The sequence below is a fragment of the Pleurodeles waltl genome, chromosome 1_2 (assembly GCF_031143425.1).
Source record: "Pleurodeles waltl isolate 20211129_DDA chromosome 1_2, aPleWal1.hap1.20221129, whole genome shotgun sequence".
In the NCBI taxonomy this organism is placed as follows: domain Eukaryota; kingdom Metazoa; phylum Chordata; class Amphibia; order Caudata; family Salamandridae; genus Pleurodeles; species Pleurodeles waltl.
Window position 1 is genome coordinate 788,536,725 of NC_090437.1, and position 21,829 is coordinate 788,558,553.

Below are 21,829 nucleotides of genomic sequence, written 5' to 3' on the forward strand. Positions count from 1 at the left end.
TTCACTCCTTCATCCACCACAAGTTCTTCTCTTTGCTATTGGGATCTAAAATAATGTAAAGATTTTTCTGATCCCACAGGCTAAAATTGATGGTCCTTTTTTACTTTGCCATATTCTTGTCTAGTTTTTTTAATCAACTTCTCCTGAAGTTTAGTAACACACTTCACTGTTTCTTTTCTTCCTACATAATTTTCCCCATCAGATTCATATTTGTTCACATATTTAACATGTTTTGGTCTTCTTCCAACACACTTTGGCATAATGGCCCACCACACCAATTTTTACACTTTACTTTTCTTGGAAGGGCACGACTTTGCAAATGCTAAGTGGTCAAAACTATCACATCTATAACACCTGGGAGTTTGCTTGGAAGAACTTTCTGACCTTGAACCACCTAGCACATTTGTGTACTTTTTTATTAATTAGTTTTTTTGCTTTACTCTTATGTCAATAGCACACCTGCTGGAAGTTTCTGCCTTGGAAACATTCACAAGTGTTCTTGAATAGCTGGATTGCATGCATGCATAACTACTTGGTCTCTTATTAGATTTTCTTGCAAAACCCTTGCAAAAATCATTAGACAACTTTCTTAATTCACTAACATAATCACCAATTGATTCATGTTTCAGTTGTTTTCTTTGAAAAGCTTGTACCGTGTTACTCCAATTAATACTTTTTGATCAAAGTGCTTATCCAAATTTTTAATAGCTAAATGAAATACATTAACAGCTCCACAGCCTACAACTGACATGCATTTGATTATTCTCAATCCTTGAGAACCTAAGGAGTGCAATTAATTATTTTCTTGTGCTCTGTTGACATTTTTCCTTCAACATTCACTGTTGCAATGTAGTTCAGAAAATACTCCTCCCATTCATGCCATTTCAATGCTGGTTCCATTCTACATGCCCAAAATGCCTGTGGTGGACATAATAGGAAAGTTTGATGACTCGTAGTCGGTGGATGTGGAATTGTTCAGTGTACAATTCACCGTCCAAACTTCACTACTTTGCCCAAGGATAGAGTGTTCCTTAAGTTGTAACGTCTTAGAAACCCTAAATATTCATATTTTATTACCACATGACTGGAACTGCAGAAATGTTTACTAATTTGAAATGGCACAGCAGCTTAATTTAAATATGCAACACACTGACAGATGTGTGTGTCACTGCTCACAATTAAGTTTTTTTCAATACTCCCTAATATATTCCGGGTATAGCGTAACGCTGCAGTTGTTGCTTTTGACATTGCATTGGATTAGGAAAAACAGTCTTCAATGTTGTTAAGCAACTGATGGCAAATGGGAGTGGTGCAGCTCAAGAGGCATGTACTCTCACACTTCACAGGTTGAAGAGCCCACCAGCTATTCCGCTGTCCTTGCTCTGCCGTAGCCTTTCAAAATGTATAAGGTGCACAGTTTGAAACACCAAAAGACAATGCGGGTTGCTCAATAAAATACAGGTAACCCTTTTTTAGTTTGTGTAGGTCTCAAATCAGAGCAAGTTGCCCTTCCTGAGTTCACGCCCCAAGGAACACTTAAAAATAGTGATATAAGCACAATCGATCTCTAGAGTGGATTTCACCAACGTGGATTTCACCAACTCCAACCATACCTCACTACTCTAAAAGCCGTTTCCCGTTCAGCAGTTAGACTTGTCACCTCCTTGAAAATAAATATCTCATACTCTGAAAGCTGTATTTGCTCCCTTTTAATGTTTTATGTGACTTGGCAACAGCAATAAATACCAACATCGCTCTATTTTCCTGCTCATAGCCAGAGTTAAAAAAAATTGCAAAGCCAGAGTGTTCTGAGCAATTAAAGCACCGGAATGTAAAAATATCCCATGTCCAGACCCACTCCAGTTCTGGAGTGGCAACTGACTGCCAATCAGAAGTAAGTCCTCATCTTTAAGAAGCAGTGGTAGACTTAATCATTTTATGAACATCGGAGGGAATTTTTAAGGTGTTGAGGGTACCCCAGGTATAGCGCACCATCAGCACACACAACGTTCAAGTTTTGTCCCATTTGCAGCATTTTTTGTCTTGAAAAAGGCTTCATTTGGGCCTTGCAGTGAAGGTATCTGGTCCCAGGGAACTCTTCAAGGTTTCAGCATTCAACCTTGCTCATTAGAGAATTTTGGTGCCAGTGCACAAGATAAGAATATTACATGAGTTAATAAAATAATTAAATGTTGGAAATGTCCCTTTCTGCAAGGTCACCCCCAGACCTTTTGTCTTTTGTCTTCTTCCTCCTAATTTTGCTGATTTGTTTTGTTGGCCTTAGTACTCTTTGCACTTTACGACTTCTAACTACTGCTAAACTGCTTTCACCCCATCCTTTAAAACATGGCTGGACTGTCTTATACCCAGTTGGCATATTACCTTTACTTATAATTCCCTAGAAAAGTGACTCTACATGTGCCCAAGGCTAGTAAATTAAATACCACTAGTGGTCCTGAAGCACTGATGGTGCCACCCACCTAAGTAGCCCTTTAAACTTATCTCAGACCTGCCATTGCAGAGACTGTGTGTGCAGTTTAAACTGCCATGTCGACCTGGTGAAATGAACATTTTGACAGGCCAAAACCTTCCTTTTTTATACATATGTGTCCCCTAGGATAGACCCTGGATAGCCCTGAGGCCAGGGTGCAGCATATTTAAAAAGTTGGACATTTACTTTTATGTTATTACATGTCCTGGTAGTGAACAACTCCTACATTTGTTTCTGGCTACTGCAAAGCCGATCTCTCCCAGAGGACACACCAAGTTGGGTGTCTCTAGAATCTTAATTTAAAATCTTAACTTACGGTGAAATAGAATTTTAAATTGCAATTGTGAAAATGCCACTTTTAGAAAGTTGGCATTTTCTTGCCTTTGCCATTTGGTGCCTGTTGCTTGTTTTTGGTCACATGACTCGGTGTAGTTGGCAGCTAGACATTGTGTATTCCTTCTAGACAACCATACTTATTGGGAGTTTAAGGGTGACTGGATGGGGGATCACTGGCAGAATGGGATGTAGGCTCTGGGCCCATCTCACACCTGAGTAGGTTGGGTCCTGTCCTCACACAAAAGACTTAACAACTCAGCATTGTCAATCCAGCCAGCTTAGAACCAGGGCAGGGGAGGCAGGGAATTCCATGCATTTCAAAAACACTGTCTAGAAGCTTCTCCCACTGTCCTGATCCAGGGCAAGGACACCAGTTTCTGAAAGAGGGACCTCAGGCAACACCACTTCAGTTCACTTGTGGACCTGTGGACACTCTGCCAGGAAGGACTGCTGTGCTCCTGAAAGACTGTCACTCTGCTGGACTGCACTCTGCTGGACTCCTGCTTAGCTGTGCTGTTCTGCTGCTTGTTACCGTATTATATGGGTGTAAAGGAATGGACCAGCATTCCCAGAACCCAGAGTGACTCAAAGGGCCAGTCAGCTGGCCTCCTGATCTAAAGTCTCAGGGACATAACAGGCTTCCAACAACGTAGCAGCTGCACCTGGACTTGCAATCTGTGAGTGTGCTCTTCCAAGTGGTGCCACCCCAGTCCTGGACCCCTGGAAGTGAGGTGAGCCTAAGGTGCTCTGCCAGTCTGTGGATCCAGCGGGACCAATGCATCTCCTCTGCTGTATGGCGCAAGCCCAGGGCGAACTGAGACATCACCTCCACTGTGTGGATAGGATCATCTTTGGAAGGGCTGCCACATGATGCTTCCCTGGTGCAAGCCCTTGCATCTCTCATCAATGGCAGTCTCATCGACGATGCCGGGCTTCCCATCTCAGCTCCACAGAACTGACACATCACATGCCTGCATGTTGCACCTCCGACATCTAACTTTTCATCCCAAGCCCCATCAACAGGATCCTTGATGCTGATGCAATAGGATCTTGCACCGCAGCTTTGTTACATATCAGAATAGATGCATCGCTTTGGCTGCCTGACATATCTTCTACACAGATCCACGCACTGCTCTGCAAACCAAGATTGAAAGGTACTTTTGTTCAGTTGGCTTAGCTGTATCCCTGTAGCCATACTGTGCTCCAATGCAGTTGGCCTGAACCTGTGGCTTTGTTCTGGTCCAGTGCGACCAGATGTCTATGGTTGGTGCTTTACACATTTTGTTGCTATTTCTTTTAAAAACTTTAAAATTCAATATCCCCAGTTCTACTAATTGGTATTTGTTGCTTTGGTATTTATTTATTAAAATCTACTGTATTGTTCTATATCCTCTGTTATGGATTCCTTCTGATGTCTTTTCACAGTGTTACTGTTTGAAGTTTTGCACAAATACTTCACACATTGCCTCTAAATTAAGCCTCACTGCTCGGTGCGAAGTTACCAGGGGGTTGAACACGGGTTAATTTGGGGTTTGCTTGTGCCTTAATCTGGCAAGGAATGTGGTTGCTGCTTCACTAGGACTCACACCCCTTAACCTGGCAAGAATGGTGGTTACTGCGTGGCTCACACACCAGTCAATCAACAACCCAACTTCTTAAAGTAAATAAATAAATTGATTGCGCTTTGCACAGGCTATCCTCACACTTCAGACTAGGGAAGGCATTCTGCAGTCTACTATATAAATGCAACTGTCAAAAGTGCCACTGAGGTCCATGACGGCCAAATAAAGGGTATCCTTCTTAGCAGTCATGTATTTATCAATAATTAGCAACAGGTTTAAAAATTGCTCCTGTGTCCCCAGTCCTTCCATGAACCTGTGCTGTACTGGGCTCATCAAATCCTGCACCTCAATCCATGGCAACACAATACAGCCCAAAATCTTAACCAGGGAGTCTAACAGGAAGATAGGGCAACAACATTTAGGGTTAATATGGTTTCCCTTTTAAAAAACGAGCACTATGCTTACAGATTCCCACTAGGCTGGGAACCCATGGCTCATGGCAGAATTTAAGATATTGACAACAATGGGAGCCAGAAATAGACAGTCACCTTGAAAAGATCAATTGGGACACCATCCAGCCCTGGAGCTTTATTAGGAGGGCTCTCTTGCACAGCAGCAATTACCTCATCCAGGCCAAACTTAGGGCCATGTTTAAAAGAAACTAGCACAGAGCTGTGCCACGCCAAACTTAACAGTGCCACACTGTGCTAGTTTTGAAATGCAGAGCTGAACCATATTCAAATAAGCACGGTGCAGCCCTGTGTTTCCCCCTGTGCCAGCACTAAATTAAGTTGCCTGCGGCAATTCAGGCATCCTTGCACCATACTGCAAGGGTGTCTGTGTAGAGGGGAGTGATTGTTTGTGTGCAGGAAGGCAATCTTTCCTGCACATAAACAATCTACAATGGTGATTTGACACTTATATGTGTGCTGCAGAATGCAGCACACATAGGTGTACCAAGGTGTCATTTTTGAATGATTGTTTATGTGCAGAAAGGAACACCTACACATAAACAATCATCCTTGGCATTTTGCTTTTTCTATGTGTGCTACAGAATGCAGCACATGTAGAAAAAGCACAAAATGAGCTGGAATAAAAGCATTCCTCCTCGTTTTGCCGGTGGCATTAGTTTTTGGTGCTGCCACAGATTTACCATTTCTCGTAAATCTGGGGCAGTGTCAAAAACAATGAGTGTTGCGATGGAATGCCCACTGCACCCCCCATTGCACGCCCCTCTGACACAGAAAACTGAGTCGGAGGGGCCCATATTTACAGGGATGCGCAACACCACAAAAAGTGGCATTACCTCCTTGTAAATATGGAGTAGTAAAAAGTGCCACCGGAGCGTCACTGAAAGTGCCACTCCAGTGGCACTAGGGCCTTTCAAATCTGGCTCTTAATATCTAAACTTGCACAAAGCTCACCCAGGGCCTCATTGGCTGCCATAGGGACATCAAATTAATAAGTAGTACAAAAATGATTAACCCATCCCTCCGGCAGGATATTGGACCCAAACTCATTGGATGTTCCTTTATTAGGGCTACGCCTATTAACAATACTCTGTGTGTGGCAAGCTAAGACCTGATCATCCCACATCTTATCCTGCATAACCCTCTGCCTGGAACTTAAAGTAAGCTAATTCTGAGCCCTTGCATTGGTCACTCGACCTCTGACCCTAGAGACAAAATTTAGATTGTTGAGCATCTTCTTTCTTGCAGTCTTGCATGACTTATTGAACTAACCCTCAGCACCTATCAGAAGGACCACCTGTGGCATTAATGATGATTCTAATTGAAATAATCATTTTGACCATGCCACCCATTAACTCCGTTGGGGACAGATGTGCCAACAAAAAGATCTCTCAAAACATATCCAAATTATTTTTCACCAAAAGCTTAAAAACTTCAGGAATATTGGCCTGACACCAGTGCACCCTTAAACCTTGGTCTTTTGCGTCCAAACCATCAGATCCCATTGCCACAGACAAGTAGCTGGCAGTGGGCAATTCAAGAAGCAACAGAAGAGGGTTATGATCACTACACTTCTGACCCACCAAGACATCACCCTGCTGGGCAAGTTGGCTCACATTTGATGACACAAAAACATAGTCAATAATGATATTAGCTCCCATCCCCTCAAAAGTCAGGGCCTGGGTATCAAAATTAGGAACCAACTCAGCTGTATATATCAACCCCATGCTAAGAAGAGCATTAAATAAGGTCACGCCTCTCTGATCCTATGCGATGGGCATGGGATCAGAGAGGCGTGACCTTATTTAATGCACCCCTTCCTTTCAAAGGGGTTAAAAAGGGTGGGATGAGGACCAAGTTTTGCATTAAAATCCCCCACAACAATGACACAGTATTCACAAGAGATAGACTCCAATCTGGCTTTGAGCGTTAAGAAGGCTGAAAACAGCTCATGTATTTGGCAGCCCATCTCCTACACTGCATTATAAAAATGTACTTATAGTGAAAATTACCCAGACAATCAAGATACCCTGATGGTTACATCTAATTTGATATGCTTTGTAGATCTCAGAAATATGAATCAGCATCACCAACCCCCCCTTGGGTGTTTGGGCAGGGACATTAATAGTGAGGACCGCAAAGCTTTGGAACCCATCCCACTCAAACTCCCCCTGAGACAAGGTCTCTTGTAATACTCTGCAACATTCCAACAAATGACGTGTAGCATAGAACAATCTCTGCTCTTTCCCTGGGGATGCAAATCAAGGGGAGAAAAAGATTAGCATTAACCAATGGGGCTCATCATAAGCAGGAAGACTAGTGATGCTTAAAAGTCAATCATTATCCTCCAAGCTAGACAGGACCGCATATCTGTTGGCAGTTGGGAGAAACGCCTTGGCACTATGTGGTCTGGCAACCACTTGGGGTGTGAGACATCTTGCAGTCCCGGGGGTCTATGCAAGTAAACCAAAGTAACCAGCCTAATAATATCAGCCACAGTATCACTTAGCAAGCAGGAAACAATCAGGTGATAAAGTTAACTCAGGGAAATGACAGTTAATCATAAAAGAGTCCCATTTTAGGCTCTTGGCCAGCAGGCCCACCCATTCAGCTTGTCTTACGTGTGAAATGTCTGCAAGTTCATTGAGGTGAAAAGCAAATTTTTTTCCCAGCCAGCGCCTGACCTTATTTTTTAACTGAGATGTAGACTCCTCTATACCAGGTAATAGCGGGTGTGAGGACTGCCATATATGAAGCACAATCCAGTGGGAGTTTGAGTCGTGGGTAGGGCTCAGGTTTAGCATTTACAGACTAGTGCTGAAAAAACTCTGCCTCACAGAGTTTGGCAAGTGGTGGAGTTTGGGTAAGTCACTCTGTTCTTGACGATTTTCAGCTCTCCCTTGCTGTAAAAAAAGCACAAACGGCATCACGCAGAGTGCCGAGGGTGCTACATTTTTTCTGTCGCTCAAGTAGATTTTCTACTCGAGCAGTAGTTTCCCCAACATGAACGGCAGTTTACTCAATGCAGGTTGGCACAACCTGCTGCGACCAACTGTGTTCAGAAATCTCACTCACGCTTGCCAACAAACGGATTTCTCTCACTCGCGCTTGCCAACATAATGTGTGTGAGCTGCATTAGAGAAAAAACTCCTGTCCGCATCACTTTGCTGAGTTTTTTGGAACTCCACACTCCGGGCAGAGCATGGAGTGGGAAAAACTCAGGAACTCCACCAGCATAGTGGAATTATTTGCCCATCCTCATTACAGACACAGCTGCAAGATGCCCTCCTTGTTGAGTCCCTCCGGAGTCACAATTACTGGCACACTCAGCTGACAAAACTCTACCCACAGGTTGATGTGAATTAACTGTAACAGATCTGACAAAATCCGTATTTGTTGGCGGGCAAAGCAAGCCTTCCCTGATATCTCGATCGGAAGACCTAGGGCCCCCCTCAACTGCCTGAGGAGCAAATGAACAACTGGCTCCTGAGGATAAAGGAGCCACACCACAGCCCTGGCAATCTACCAATTTAACTGAGAGCAAAGTAATTGATGTCTCCAAAGAACAAAGTTTCTCCTTCAAAGGGGCCAAGCAAGTTTCCACCAAAGCTTCAAATTGATTTAAGAGAGTATCTGTACCCAACGCTCATGGGGACACTCATGCTGAGGGACCCCATGCAAACCCTTCAGAGGTACCCCAAGACATGATGTTTGTCTCAGGAGGGAACGCAGGCATTATCAACATCTTCCCAGATCTTTTCACTGTTCATTTCCTCTTCAGTGGTGGATTATCTGTATTAGGGGGCACACTTGGCTGGCTAAATGTGGAACCCAAACAGAACTTAATCACCACACTCAGCTGTGGATTTCCATTTGCTTGTGTGTGGGTGCCAGAACACTCTCGCAGAACAAGAATAGCAGAAGACTCTCTATCAAGAGTCTCCCCAACAACTACATTGGTGGGATCCTCAAAGGTGGGGGCTCTATGACAGTCATTCAGTTCAAGGGAGAGCCTCCTTTCCCCAAAATCAATCACCTTCACAACTACCCCTACCGCTCTCGCTAAGACAAAGTCAAGCATAGAGCTGAGAGTCTCCTTGCTGGCCACAGTCTGATCTCTACCACCCTGCTGCTTTCATTTCCCCATCTTTGACAATCAGCAAAACACAAGAGTAAACAGGCTGGGCCAAACAAAAAGAATAACACAAAGGTTGCTCACGCCTCCGGACAAGTCACTGATGTCCAGAAGCCATGAGGGAAGGCCCAGCATGGCCTCGGACAGTCACGTATGGGCACAGATGAGCACACTTTTGGCCCGGTCTTTTCCCGGGCCATGCCCAGGTGCCTCCCACACGCATTCTGCATTGTGGACAGGCACAGCTACAGAATATTGAGATCCCTCCTGACTTCTGTATGGGCGTGAGGCTGCTGGGAAGTGTATTTCAACACAGTCGGCCCCTCCAGCTGGGCCACACACAGAAAGCAGCATTCCAAAAACAAATCCTGCACTGCAGACAGGAACAGCTAGAAAAATAGGTAGATGCCTCCTAAAGTCTGTGCGGTTGTGGGGTTTCTGGGAAGTGTATTTTGACACAGTCGGGCCACCTCCAGCCAGGCCACACACAGAAAGCAGCGTTCCAAAAACAAATCCCTCACAGCTGACAGGCACAGCTACAGAAGTAGGCAGACACCTCCTGACATCTACGAGGGCGTGGGGCAACTGGTAAGTGTAGTTTGAGACAGTTAAGCCTCCTCCAGCCTGCACACACAGAGGAATAGGTGTTCCAAAATTAATACAGCTCACTTTTATGTGATAATAAATACTAAAAGGTACTATTACAATCCTATATGTACATTTGTGAAAAATAATATTGAATTCTGCAGAGCGAGCATATTACAATAATTTCAGTCATTAATATTTGCTTTTGCAACTACCATTGTTGATGCCTGAACCTGACATTGTTTCATGCCCAAAGAGATAATGGTTCAATGAAACAGATACGGTTGTGGTAGGAGCCATGGCATATTCATAGTTTTATGGATGCTTTTTTTTTCTATCCAATCATGTTTTTCAAGCATATGGGAATAATCTTTGACATATACTTCGTGCCTATTTACTTTGAAACTTGTCCCTGTCGAGGTGAGTAGATATTTAATTGTGAATTTGTGACCTCAATTTACATTATTGTTGTGCTTACATTGACATATGTGAAATGCACAGTTAACTTTGGCCAACGTTCCGAAGGATTTTTTTATCTTACTAACATCAATAATATTACAAAATAGGTGAGTGGCCAGAACAGCTTTTGCATGGAAAAACAAGAAAGCATATACTTTGCACCTTTGTTTTCTCTGCAAACTTTGGCAATAAGCTACAATTTTGCACAACAGTAGTACTAACATAGTTAGCTCATCATGCCTTAATAAGTATTATTCACAAAAGTTGAACACACAGTTCAGTAATCCTCAAGTGACACTTTTAGTTATTTCATACCCTTTTTGAAAGCAAATCTTTTGTAAATGCAAAGCACTTTTTGAAGACTAGAACAAAGAAAAGGACAAAGAATATATCTCGGAAAAATATCCTGAAGAGAGCAGATTTTTTTTTTTTACCCTTACATATTGTTCAATATTTACAGTACTGGTATAGTGCATAAAATAGTTACAATCACTCTTTATCCCTAGAGTTTAAAATGTACAACAACTCAAGCCACATTTTGTTAACTATGACATCTCTATATTTTACAAAACTTGTTTTATATCAGTTCCCTAAACAAAAAACTGTGGAGCAGAAACTGCTATTAAAAGAATATCACTGAAACAGGAATCACTAATCAAATCAAATAAATCAAATACCAACGGGATAACCAATTATGTTTTTTTCTTTAGGCTCTATTAGATAAATTTTTCCGTGTAGAACAGTCTCCACCCTTTCGTCATTAGGGTATACGCATGAACTGCTGTAATGGTAAATCACATAGAAACAATATCAAATATTAAAGTAAACTAGAAGTTCAAATAAACCAACTCCCCCTTTCTGCAAGTTCTCTAATTTAATCAGTGTGCTATCATGGAAAAAAAATTGCTATTGTTTTTTTTTTTTTTTTTAAATAAACCATTTGCATTATTTTATGTTAGCTTTACCAAATGGTATCCTAAGCATGAAATGTGTAATAGCTTCACATTTGAAAAATAAATGGAAATCATAGTTAAATACACTTTATAATAAGTAAACTGTGAGAAGGACTTTTTGTGAATGTGGTTGTACTACAAATGTGAAAGGTATTACGTTTCTACTACCTAAAACCTTTATATGTAGCAGAGCACCCATGCACTCACTTTGGTCACATCCTGCTCCTTGATTTATTCTGAGTGGCAAAAACACTTTCATTGTGTTGTATTGTGAAGCATTGCAAATATGTTTTGTGTGAAAAACAGAACAGAATAAACACAGCCAAAGACACTTCATTTGTGAAGGGTCTAGATAATTGTACTATATACAAAATGAAAGCATAATAAAGAACATAAAATGATGATTTGCACATAGGAAATAGTTAGATTTATGCAATTTTAAATAAAGATAAAACTGCCATATTAATTATTCATTCACTAAAATTGTGAGATGTGTAAGAAAAAAACATGTTGGAAAAAAGGTAAATTATTAAGTGTGAGAAGGAAAAGACAGAACATGACCAAGACAAATAGCATGGCATTGTAACAATACCAGTGGAAGCTGACAGGAAGCTGCCTTGGTGGAGTACACATCATGATATTCACTGATGGAGGAAAAGATGTACATATTAACTGCATTTAGCCCCATTTGAATACTTATGTGCCATTGTAAAAAACATAGTCAAATTGCTGATCTTTAGAGATATTAAAATGTTAATACTTTGTGACATATACCTTATGCATTACCCACTCAAATTTAAAAAACAGGTACTTATAATGTAGCATGTGTGGGAACAAAAGCTTGCAACCCTGGCATAGATCTGACGGGCAATTTCCTGGAATCCCTTATCTGGTAAAGAAATGAAGAATTATCTGGATTTAGTTCACCTTTCTTTAATTAATTAAACATAATCACATTCTTGCACACTGCAGCAATCCAAAGTTCCTCACCTCACCAAAGTATTTCTGGTAGTTCTCATGTGATAGTCTTCAAAATAACATCCCCACAGGTCTTCATCCTGAACTTTAGTTTAAATACTTGTTTACCAATATTTTGAATACCAGCATCTCAAAACGAAATACTGTTAGGGCAGTTGTTTGTATATATTTAGTAACTCAATAGAAAAGAAAAACAACCCTGACTATGGTGAAAGTTTTCTTGTGAGGACAGTTCCACAGAGAAATACAGAGACATCAAAAACTTGGCATGAAACTACAGTACTGTTGGCCATTCCCCTTATGGGTGTGGGAGAACGCCCAAGAAAATAGTAAAGCAAATGACAGAAGGGCGTAATGAAAGGTATCAATATCAATCATGATAATGTTTAACTGGGAAAGACTTCAAGAACATCTTAAGGATTAATGTAGCTGAATATAACTTTGACTTTATTTCTCACTCAAGTAATGTCTCACCTCTTCTACCAGTGATGTTATACTACAGTTTTCACCATTGTCTTGCCATCTTCCAATGTGTTTATATCCAGGTCAGTGTGCATACTGTATGACATAAGTAAAAACAAAAATCCTATGGTGTGTTGCTTTGTCTTTAGTAGTAGAGTCTTACTTTTTTGGTCATTGTGGGTCGTTGTGTGGGTTCATCTTTGTTGTAAACTTCACCTGTAGATAGCATGCCTCAGAGAGTTGCTCTCGGCAATAGAGCTTCTGAAGAAGCAGGTGAGGGTGTTAGTGTCTGCTCTAAGATTTGTATCTACTGGAACGCTTAATTTTAGGTAAAGCTCAAAGTCATAATTGCTACTATCTTGAGGTGTGTTCAATCAAGCTCCTCATAGACAAGATACACAGGGGGTTATTCCAACTTTGGAGGAGGTGTTAATCCGTCCCAAAAGTGACGGAAAAGTGACGAATTTACCACCAGCCTTATTACGAGTCCATTATATCCTATGGAACTCGTAATACGGCTGGTGGTATATCCGTCACTTTACCGTCACTTTTGGGACGGATTAACACCTCCTCCAAAGTTGGAATAACCCCCACAGTCTTTCGACGGAGGGTAGACCTATGCTCAAAGTAGTATATTTTTTGTATTAGACAATGGCCCTGATTCTAAGCTTGGCGGGCGGCGGGAGAAGCGCCAGAAGACCGTACCGCGGTCAAAAGACCGCGGCGGTCATTCTGGGTTTCCCAATGGGCTGGCGGGCGACCGCCAAAAGGCCGCCCGCCAGCCCAGTGGGAAACACCCTTCCACGAGGAAGCTGGCTCCGAATGGAGCCGGCGGAGTGGAAGGGGTGCGACGGGTGCAGTTGCACCCGACACAAATTTCAGTGTCTGCTATGCAGACACTGAAATTCAAAGTGGGGCCCTCTTACGGGGGCCCCTGCAGTGCCCATGCCATTGGCATGGGGACTGCCGGGGCCCCCAGGGGCCCCACGACACCACTCACCGCCATCCTGTTCCTGGCGGTCGAAACCGCCAGGAACAGGATGGCGGTGAGGGGGTCGGAATCCCCCATGGCGGCGCAGCTTGCTGCACCACCATGGGGGATTCCTCAGGGCAGCGGAAAACCAGCGGGACACCGCCGGTTTTCCCTTTCTGACCGCGGCCATACCGCCGCGGTCAGAATGCCCTTAGGAGCACGCCAGCCTGTTGGCAGTGCTCCCGCGGTCCCCTACCCTGGCGGTCTCGGACCGCCAGGGTAGGAATGACCCCCAATGTATTGAAGATCACCAGGGCAGTTGAGGATAAATTGAAGGTAAAAGATGGTGCAATAGTAAATTGAATCAAATATATGTTGTGTCTAGAGATATTAGAATTAGAAAAAAAATACCACAAACTAATATTTCTTGATTGGTTCCTACAGTTTATTTCTTGATTGTCTCCTATAGTCTGGAAAGGATTAATAACTGAGTTGTTTGTAGATGTTTGTAGATTTTTGTAGATTTTGGGGAATTTTTCATCCTCTGCTTACAACTGTTTCTACTTTACCTTGCTTACATAATATATTGTTTGCAAGAGGAAAACGATCTTTCAATGTACATTGTAATGTCATTTACATCCCATTATAAAATGTGAGAGAGTCTTTACTCTGTCTGTGCTTTAAACCCATAAATACATAATACACTTCATCATGTTGTTGTATTTCAAATCATGTTAGATAAACGTTCACTGCAGATGAAAGTATCAAACAACCTGGTCATTGGATACAACTAATTCTAAGCTTTACCAACAACATCCATGTTTTTTCATCTTTGTTTGATAGGCTGCTATTTCTCTAAAGCAACCTTTCGTCTTTCAAACCAATAAACGCTTACATTTCTGAAACCACAATTTTTTCCCTTCAGTTACTATAACTTTCTATCAAGAACAGGTAGATGAAGGTACAATATCAAGCACTCTAAGTGGACTACGATGAGTGCCTATAACTGAGCATTTGCTTTGTAAGTCCATTTGCAAGGCTTTTTCTCCATCAGGATATTTTATAAATGGAATTTCAAGGAAATTCTCTTTTACCTCTGCACCTTGGTGACAGTATAACGCCCCCTATTTCTGGAGGGAGAGCTGGCAGATAAACATTAGTTATGCATCTTTCTTCAGCTTTACCACTTTCCCCAGAAGCAACAGGATGTTTCAATAGCATCCAGCTCTAACTCTTCACCTTAGTTTTGGCTGCAGATTTTCTTCTAATGAGAACCGAATGTTATAGAGGCAGAGCCCAGTATATTTTACTTTGCCACATATAAGCAAATGGACCTGCTCCATGCCCTTTGCTTAAGAGTGCCATGAAGAAAGTCTTTATTTTGCTTCAACCTATCCTCCAACCAGCTGGGCCTTTATACCTAAAGAGCATATGCAGACACTCCATTCTTCATGGGAAGGGAGCAGCCAATGTTTATTTCATAGCCCTAGAACACTCCTTTACACACATCCTTTGGGAGAGAGATACACTTCATACATCACAATATCCTAGGATTGTGCAATCAAGAGTATTATAGTGCATTCAATGCTTATGCTCACTGCTGATGCTCAGTGGTCCTGGTGACCGGCACACGAATCCCTTAGTCCTAGCTCCCACCCTACCACAGGGAAAGAAAGAGAGAGACAGTCCTTTCCTTGCACATCATAGACAGTGTTGTACCAATGTGCAAGTGATCTTGAGATCTAAAAGCGACACATTCGCTTTCTTGTCTTTACTAATTCACTTTTCTCCAGACATCTGCTCACATTTGTTCTAAGCTGCATATTTGCTTCCATGATTAATACCTCTGATAGTCCTGAATCATTTATGCCACCTTTGCGCTTTCACAGTTAATCAGGACAACTTTCCAGGCTTAGGCGTAAAGTCAATTTAAATACTTATGCAGAGGCTTGTAATTTAACTTTGCCATTGTAAACATGGGCCTAGGACTCACAGCATGATTACTGTCATTCACTGAAAAACCAGGTGTGGCTGAGCGATATGTTTCCATCTATGCTTATTCAATTAGGTGTGGTATTGCTTCCCAGGCTAGATAGCAGTCTTTATTTGGACAATATAACCTGCAGTTTCAGACCCTCGCCTCCTTTTGAAATTTGATTGTTTTTACATTATTCCGAGCTAGATGAATGACGTGATTTTGCAGTTGCAAAGCTCAAATTTGCAAAATAGGAGCCATCTCAAGTGCTAAATGTCCTTTTGTTATGTACAAAACTCATATTATGAATCAGTTACATCCTACAGCATCACAATTTGGGCTGGCAAGTTCACGCTGAATCGCTATTTTGAAGGGGCTTGTTTAGGGTGGCCCTTCCAAATAACAATTAACAATGGAATGCATTTATGTTTAACAACTGAAATCCATTCAAAAACATTAACTTAGACTACATAATAGTAATAGCAACCCATTTGTAAATGGTGTGGAGCTACAAGGGAACCCTTCCTCTTTGAGATTGCTGAGAATATCATTGTTTTGGAAAAAGGGCTGCATTTAATAAAATATTACTTTACTTAAAAGCAAACAGAGACATTTTCTGTTGACCCTGTAATGGCAGCAAATCATAGTAGGTTGCAATTTGCAACCTACCTCTGTAATATGTATGATGTAGGTCGGATTGAGATCTATTGCCTTTAGGTATTTTGCGACCCGACTTATTAGTACATAGGTCAGTTTGCGAAACATCATTTGATTAGCTAAAAGTCGGTTGTTGGAAATTGCCCTTTCTAGTGGGTTATCCCCAAACCTTTTTGACTTCCTTCTACTATTGTTCTGGACTTCGTTTTGCTGGCTTTAGGACTCTAGGCACTTTACCACTGAAAATCAGTGCTAAAGTGCATGTGCTCTCTCCCCTAAAACTTTGTATGATTGGCTTACACCTGTTTGGCACATTTAATGTACCTGTACATTACTATGTACTATGTACATTATTATGTACATTGACTTTGCATTTCATACTACCTGCAAAGGCATAAATTCTACTCTTACTACACCTAGGGCATCTCTAAGATGTACCCTAGCTAGCCCTATGGGCAGGGTGCTGTGTATGTAAAAGGTAGAACATGTTCTTTTATGTTTTGCATGTCCTATTAGTGACAAGCCGCTTCTTTTCACTACTGTGTCGGCTGCTCCTCTCATAGGTTAGCATTGGGAATTCCCGAATATACTTTTAAGTGGTAATTTCTGATATAAAATTAGTTGAGTGAGCATGTTTTGTATGTTTGAAATGGTAGTGAAAAATCCTACTTACTGGTGTAGTTGGATTTTTAATTACTATTTTAGAAATGACACTTTAGGAAAGTGGGCATTTCTCTGTCCCTATATCTCTAGAGTTTTGCAACCTGACTCCAATCCATGTCTAAAGAAGAGTGACAGGAGAGGCAACAGCATCCATCTGCATACTGGTTCCTGGCCTGGAGACGGAGAGGTCTTTCACACCTTACCTCAAAAGGCTGTGTCCTGCCCTCACACGAAGCGTTAATCAACCCCGACTGAGTGTCTGGAACCAGGGCTGGGTTGAAAGGGGTGTGGTACACTTGAAAGGGTCTCTTTGAATTCACCCCTTACATCTTAGACATTTTTGAGTTTAAGTACAAGGGCTCGGACTCCATGTTTGTTAGACTTTTCAACCTTGGCGTGGTCACCCTTAACTGTTTGCCTCTAATTCCCAGGTTGTTGATGTATGCTGAACTCTGTGTTTGCTGTTTTTGTTACTCGGGGCACTTTACCACTGCTAACCAGTGTTAAAGTGCAAGTGCTCCTATACAAAATGTGTATGTAATTGGTTAATCCATGTTTGGCATATCTGATTTACTAATAAGTCAATAGTACAGTGCACTAGAGGTGCCCAGGGCTTGTAAATCAAATGCTAATAGTGGGTCTGCAGCACTGGTTGTGCCACCCACATTAGTAGCTCTGTAAACATGGCTCAGACCTGCCACTGCAGTGTCTGTGTGTGCAGTTTTTAAACTGTAAATTTGACTTGGCAAGTGTACCCACTTGCCAGGCCTAAACCTTCCTTCTTCTTACATATAAGGCACCCCTAAGGTAGGCCCTAGGTAGCCCAAGGGCAGGGTGCAGTGTATGGTTAAGGTAGGACATATAGTAATGTGTTTTATATGTCCTGACAGTGAAATACTGCTAAATTCGTGTTTCACTGTTGCAAGGCCTGTCCCTCTCATACGTTAACATGGGGGCTACCTTTACAAATGATTAAAGTGTAGATTCCCTTTGGGAGTGAAGGGACATGTGGAGTTTGGGGTCTCTGAGCTCACAATTTAAAAATACATCTTTTAGTAAAGTTGGTTTTAAGATTGTGTGTTTGAAAATGCCACTTTTAGAAAGTGAGCATTTTCATGCTTAAACCATTTCTGTGTCTCTGCCTGTTTGTGGATTCCCTGTCTGGGTCAGTTTGACAGTTTGGCTGGTTCCACCTCTTACTAGACAGTGCCCCAAGGGCAGGGTGCAGTGTATGGTTAAGGTAGGACATATAGTAATGTGTTGTATATGTCCTGACAGTGAAATACTACTAAATGTGTTTTTCACTGCAGCAAGGCCTGTCCCTCTCATAGGTTAACATGGGGCTACCTTTGAAAATGATTAAAGTATCGATTCCATTTGAGGGTGGATAGACATGCGAAGTTTGGGGTCTCTGAGCTCACAATGTAAAAATACATCTTTAAGTAAAGTTGATTTATAGATTGTGTGTTTGAAAAATCCACTTTTAGAAAATGAGCATTTTCTTGCTTAAACCATTTCTGTGACTCTGCCTGTCTGTGGATTCCCTATCTGGGTCAGTTTGACAGTTTGGCTGGTTGCACCTCTCACTATACAGTGACACAAAGGGAGCTGGGGTATAGTCTGCATTTCCTGAAAAGCCATCTGTGCTGGGAGGGAAGGGAGGAGTGGTCACTCACACCTGAAAGGGCTGTGCCTGCTCTCAAACAATGCAGTCTCCAACTGCCTGGTGTGTGTCTGGGACCTGGCCTGGGCAAGGCACGATTTCACAAACAAGAGAGACTTTTCTTTGAAGTAAGCCTACTTCAAAGGGCAAAATGGGAATAAGAAGGGCACCCAGAACTACAGACTTTAGAACACTTCTGGAAACCAAGATGAACCTCTGCCTGGAGAAGAGCTGAAGAGCTGAGGAAGAAGAGCTGCCCTGCCTGTGACTGTGCTTTGTGGAGCTATCCTGCAGTTGCTGCTTCTGCCTGTGCTAGAGGACAAAGACTGGACTTTGTATTGCCTTCCTTCTTGTGAAGAACCATCCAAGGGCTGGCTTGATTTAGTGCTTGCCTCCTGTTGTTTGAAGACTCCGGCACTGCAAAGACTTCTCTCTGCCAGCACCTGGAGCCTCTGCAAAGACTCCTACTGTGGTGCCCATACAGTTCCTGGGACCCTGAAAGGAGAAGCTAGCAGGCCAAGAGTGAGAAATCCACGCATCATACGCCGTGCGGTGAAAAGATTGATGCAATTCCAATCTGATGCTGCAAAATCGACACAACCGGAACATCGACACCCGCGGCAGGAGAAACGATGTGCAGCATCGCTGACGGAGGTTAGTGAATCGCAACCCGCGCTGCGTGGTTTTCGGATCATCGTGCAGCTGAATTTCTGATGCAACCAACACTGGGCATGTAAAAACAACGCAAGGCCTGCCCAGACGTCGAGAGTGCGGACTGAATCGATGCATCGCTCTCCTGCAGAGAGAAGAAACCGACTTGACTGAAGGAGTAACAACGCAAGGTCTTGCTCGTGATTGAAATCGAAGCATCGTGAGCCCTTTTTGGTGCACACTCGCCCGTTCGGGGTTATTTTTGACGCACCTAGGTATTTATTTACACTAACAGCGTTAGCGTTGTGTTTAAAACTATATGAAGAGTCTTTTTGGTTTTTAATTGATAACTTGACTTGTGTATTTTGGATTTTTGTCATTTTGGTCTTGTTTTGTTTAGATAAATATCCTCTATTTTACTAAACCTATGTTGTGTCATTTTGTAGTGTTTTCATTTCATTACTGTGTGTATTGGTAAAACTACTTTACACCTAGCACTCTGAAGTTAAGCCTACTGCTCGTACCAAGCTACCAATGGGGTGATTGGGGGTTAGCTGAGGGTGATTCTCTTTGACCCTGAGTAGATTGAGGGTTCTTGCTTGGACAGGGGGTAACCTGAATGCCAACCAGAGATCCCATTTCTAACAATGTTTTAGAGCACTTTTGGAGCTGGGACTGACCTTCTGTCAGAAGGACTGCTGTGCTGCACAAAGGACTCATCTGAACTGCTCTTCTGCTGTTGCTCTGCTGCCTGCTCCTTGATTGGTGTTCAGCTACCAATGCTTTGCAGAGCAGAGCTACCACGGGAGATTGCAATTGAAACTACTTGTTTTGTTTGTTTGGTCTGCCTGTTTAATGCTCCATGCTTGTGCCCCCACTGTTCTTTAAAGGGCCCAGCGTGGGGTGAGCGCTCATTTGTTCCCCTTGCCTCTTCAATCCAAGAACATGGGAAGCACTGTTTCGCTTCTCTTTGGCTCGAAGTAATCAGCATGTGCCTGGACTCCCTACTTCCTGAAAATATAGCATGTGTTTCCCTGCAGCATGTGTGTGGTGTTTTATCCTTGCTTCAAACCTGAAGGGCGGCCATCTCTTGGGAAATTCCTAGGCCCAGTGGGTGTCTGCTATACAGCGCTCCCTGTCCCAGGAGGTCCCGAGCTCTCTGTTTCTCTGACCTCGGAAACAACACTACACCTGCACTGCAGGTGGCCTGGGCTGTGAACGCCCCTGAACTGATATCACTGCGAGTGAGAGCCGCCAAAGCACCTGAGATTACATTTTGCCCAGCAAACAGGGTTGGGCCAGGAACATGAGGCTCATCAGCCGAGCTCTGCCCCTAGTTCAGTGCTGAGTGGAATCTCTCCAGTAACTCTAGAGGTTGACAATGCAGGTTTGCTTCTGAAGCCCGCCAACACTTCTGCAGCTGTCCCCTCTCTCAGCGTCACACCTTAGGCCTACGGAGTCCCCTTAGTCGAACCAACCACCACCGAGATACCACAGCTGATTGGGGCTCAGGGGGCAGTGGAGCTGTTCAGTCCCCCCCCCCGCGAATAGCCCAGTTCCTGGAATGAGTTGCAGTCCAAGAGGCCCCAGATGGCTTTGGATGTCCTGCTGGTTGGGACATTGCTTGCTCCGTGTCAGAGCCAATGAAGCCCCTCTTGCTGGCTCATCTTTCTCTGTACTCTCTGTGACTCTGCTTCCCTATGTTCCCTTGCTTCAGAAGTCTGGTTGTGGGATCACTGTATCCCCACAAAATCTACCACATAAAGTAAAGCCCAAGCCGGAGCGCAGGTGCTCCTGTCCTCTACATTTCATCCATGGATGCACTATCCTGAGCAAAGTTCACCCATTTTCCCATAGCCAGCCTAATAGGAGCTTGAGTGCAATGTGTTCTATGTTTTGGTGGTTATAGAGCGTGATACATGTGCTTTGGCCTAACCTGCTGCATTCCATGCCCCGAGTAGTTACTGGTATTGTGGTGTACATCATTCTTACCTTGTAATACCCAATATAACTAGTACTACTTCTGTATTTGTCTAATGTGCACAGTAATCATGGTGTGCTTCCTAGAGAATTATATTTCATGCTCTACATATCCATTGATAAAATGTTGTATGTTGGGCCAAATATTATGTTACTCAGGATAACAAGTACCACCTTTTAGTAATCATTTTATTTGCCTATACTGTATATATAAAATACAGCAACTACAGAAACATATTTTTATATAATCCTGTGTGTAGTCTCCTTTGTTGTTGATTTATTGTGTCACTGGTAAGAGTGTGTTGTACAAATGCTTTACACATCACATCTGGGTATAAGCCTAACTGCTCTGCAACAAGCTACCAGGTGGTGAGCACAGGTTATCTTTGATGTATACTGTAACTTATTTGCCCTAACTAGAATGGTGGGTTCTGCCTGGCTTAGGTGCATACACAAGCCAGCCAGGAACCCTGTGTCATTGGTACACGTTTCGACTAATCTTAGCAAATGTAACGTTCAAATATCTGTCCCTCTAGGTCTAGCTGAAATTAATATATACATTTTGCCACAAGTTTTTATTAAGAAAAATATTTTTACTTAGCTCTGAGGAAAATGCATTCATTTATCAAAAACACAAAGAAGCGATATTTGAGTGCTAACACCATACTGTGGGCACCTATCACGTCCAAATAGCCCTATGATGTGACAAAGAATCTACTCTGAAGGGCGTGGATTGGAAAACGGAAGAATGTGAAAGGAAGAACAAAGATAAGACGGGAGGGATGTTCAACTACACAGTTTGGACATTCGATCATCTGCTTTTGGGCATGTTTGAG

At 42.6% G+C, this 21,829-nt stretch overlaps 1 protein-coding gene across 1 annotated transcript in view; it reads right to left on the reverse strand.

Annotated features, from left to right (window-relative positions):
• The window catches only part of SPOCK3 (SPARC (osteonectin), cwcv and kazal like domains proteoglycan 3), a 1,200,438-nt gene that overhangs the window by 412,181 nt on the left and 766,428 nt on the right, over window positions 1–21,829 (reverse strand). The window lies entirely within an intron of this gene.